This window comes from Euprymna scolopes, chromosome 1, assembly GCF_053919585.1.
Source record: "Euprymna scolopes isolate OS-2025 chromosome 1, ASM5391958v1, whole genome shotgun sequence".
Classification (NCBI taxonomy): Eukaryota; Metazoa; Mollusca; class Cephalopoda; order Sepiida; family Sepiolidae; genus Euprymna; species Euprymna scolopes.
In genome coordinates, this window is record NC_136482.1 from 179,539,066 (window position 1) to 179,542,660 (window position 3,595).

Below are 3,595 nucleotides of genomic sequence, written 5' to 3' on the forward strand. Positions count from 1 at the left end.
CTTGCGTTCTGGTGGCGATGAAGTTGCTGAAAACGGTTTTGATATCGCTTAGGTTTTTGAAGCATTTTCACGCAAAATGTTGTCGAGATGCTTGAAAAAGGGGTAGTCGGTAGGTGATGGGTCTGGAGTGTATAGCGGATGAGACATAGTTTCGTAGCCCAATTCGTTTAACTTTTGCGGGGTCGGTTTAGAAACATGTGGTCGAGTGTTGTTGTAGAGAAGAATTGGGTTTTTTTTTCTGTTGACTAATGCTAGGTGTTGTTGTCGAAGTTTCTGATTCCATCCATTTGTTAACAGTATTTCTCCGCCATAATGGTTTCGCCTGCATTTAAAAAAAACTGCAATAGATGAGACCGGTTGCAGACCACCAAACTGTCAGAATTACCTTCTTTTGGTGCAACTCTGGAAGTGTCGTGGAGCTTCGTCAGCTTATACCCACGGAGCTGAGCGTCACCTATTGTCGTAAAGAACCCACGTTTCATCGCAAGTCACAACTCGGTCTAGAAACGGGTCATTCTTGTTGCGTACTCTCCATAACGGAGTTTCTGTTGGTTGTCGTTCAATTTCTGAGGCACCTATTTATCAAGTTTTTTGTCTGTCCAATCTATTTGCATGAATTGGCTTCGACTAAGGCTTTTAATTGATCGTTGTCAACATCCGATGACCGACCACTACGCTTATCTTCAAGACTCTCGTCGCCGCCATGAAATTTCTTAAGCCGTCATTGTGCTGTGCGTTCAGTAGTTGTTCCTGGGCCAAACGCTTTTTCGGTCTAGCTTGAATTGAAATAAGAAATTTGTGTAAAGTTGCTGTTTTTCCCGTCTTATATTACATGTTCTGAAAACAAGACAATTTTTTAAACGATTAGATGGGGCGAAAAACGCTCTTTAAAATGATATATAAAGTAAAGGTATTACAACGAAAACTTATTTGAAAATACATCATTTGAAATCAAAATTAAAAATTCCGCAAAAACATTTTGTCAACCTAATACTTGGTTATAAGTAAGCTTTTATACTACTATACAGTTCTACTTGTTATTAAGCACTATTGAGGTAAATACTAAATCAAAAATATATATTTAATATCCTACTTTAATATAAGTGCATTTTTTAAATTTTTTTCATTCCAAACATGGCATATGTTATTGGCAATAAAAGGGGCTACTATAATAGGAGTCAGTTTTATAGAGAGAAACCTAAATGCGGAGTTCAGCAACAAGATGTTTGTTTATATTACATTTAAATTTATGTGTGTTAGTATATTTAGGGAAGCAGGAAATGGGGAGGGAATACAAATCAAGCGATCCGAGGAAGTAGTTTTTAGAGTAGAAAAAATTTCGGCATTTTATGACCTATGTACAAGTACAGGAATACTGGTAGGTGTGCGAAATTTTCTAGCTCCGTAGAGGGAGACTACCTTGTTTGCAGCAGACGTGGCTGTAGCTTCTATGTATTTATTCCAATTCATATTACCTGAGAATGTTAGGCTGAGGAGTTTGAACGTTGGACACCCGGGAAGGATCTCATTTCAGCCATAAAAATTGGTGGTTGGAAAGATTTCTTATAATTGTTTAAGGAAAATGCATTTGTCTTCGTAGTATTTAACGTGGATATCCATTTTTGGTTCCGTTCTATTACAGGTTGGATGTTATTTTCTAAGAATTCAGCCATTCAGTCGTTGGATGCGTGTGTATATTTACTTTTATCTTTAACAGCTGTTTCAAGTTACTTACAATTTTCTAGGTGTGACTAGTTCTATTTGTCCTCTTGAACATTTCAAAACGTTTCGATGTTAGTACGTAGTACACATTCCAACACAATCAATAGGGTGGAAGCAAAACTTGCAACAGACTTCTAGTCTCTTGACGTTTCATTTTATTTTAGCCGAAATTCTCAGAAAATAAATGGCCGCTTTTCTATGGCTAAGACTTGATCTCTGTATGAGATACATAGGTATTCGAATATTTCATTACCTCTCAAACACTGAGTATCAAAGAAGTTAAGAACATCTACACACGTACGCACACAGACGCACACAAACAAACACACGCATACACACGTGCACACGCACACACACGCACACACGCACGCATACAAAACACACACGCCCATACACAAAAGCACATACACACAAACAAACACACGCACACACGCAGACGCATAAGGATGCACACACGCGCGCACGCACGCACGCGCGCACGCGCGTGCGCGCGTGCGCGCGTGCGCACAAAAATACTCACCCATGCACACACGCAAACACACACGGAGGCACACACATGTACACACACAAACATACACACGCACACACACGCACACAAACGCAAACATACACGGACGCCCACACGCACACACACGCACAAATACACACACACACACTCACACACACACGCGCACACACATGCACACACACACACGCGCGCACACACTATGCAAAAAATCAAAAATAGACAGTTTAATAGTTTCAAAATTACACATAAGGAGATTTTGGAGTATATAAGCTGTACATTTCTGGTTATGATTAAATGTTAGAGTCAAGCAATATAGTTCACTGTGTAATGTTTCGGATCCGGATCTCGGCTATATTATTCGCTTAATCCGTTTTATTTTTTATCGTATAAAGAATGTTATTCAATCATACTTTAAAAAAAAAAGAAAGATTTATCTAGCTTTAAAAAAGATGGAATAATAACTGAGTGGCTTCCGGGCCTTGATAAGTGGTGACCACCATGTAAAAAGAAATAAAATAAAAATAACTTATCAGCATGTGCCGATGTGTCGAAAAACGGTATTTAATAACAACACGTACGATCTATGTACACACAAAAAATTTAGCATGGTAGCGTAACTGTATAACAACAATTATTTAGCGAATAAAGAAAGAATTTTAGTCAATCGTACTTTAAAAACAGAAAGATTTTCTAGTTTAAAAAAAGATGAAATAATGACTCATCAGTATGTGCCGATGTGTCAAAAAAAAAACAATATTTAATAACATGCACGATATATGTACACACAAATAATTTAGCGCGGTAACGTAGCTGTATAAGAACAATTAACGTCTACGGTATATTTATTGTAAAAAATAAAAGAATCCTTAGCTCATGAGCATGTCTGGATGTGTCGCAGTTGATTATTATGTTTGTATTTGGTTTATTTTATTTAAACGATTACCTCTTGTAGAGAGTGACGCCATATTGTAACATTACTGGTGCGTTCGTTTTGTTTGTTTTTTTTTTTTTTGCAATAATATTTAGACTCTGGAACAAGCGAATTGCCAGTTCTCATCCAATAGACTTGACGGAATGTGAGAAGGGCGAATTTATTTTTTAATTGGGAAATGGAAAAATCATGGTATGTCTGTGAGTATATGATCTAGTTAATAAGGGTGATATCCCATATCTGTCGATAGTGCAGAAATCCTCCCAGTGTTGAGTGGGGTTGGTAGGAGGTTGTGTTATTAAAGGGGAAAATAAGAACTACTTCATCTAAAGATGGTTGCGATTTTGATGATGTTGCTCCTAGGATGAAATGTAGGATCTTATTATAACGACTAAATTTGTCTAAAAAGGCGTTCTAAAGTTACATAAAATAGT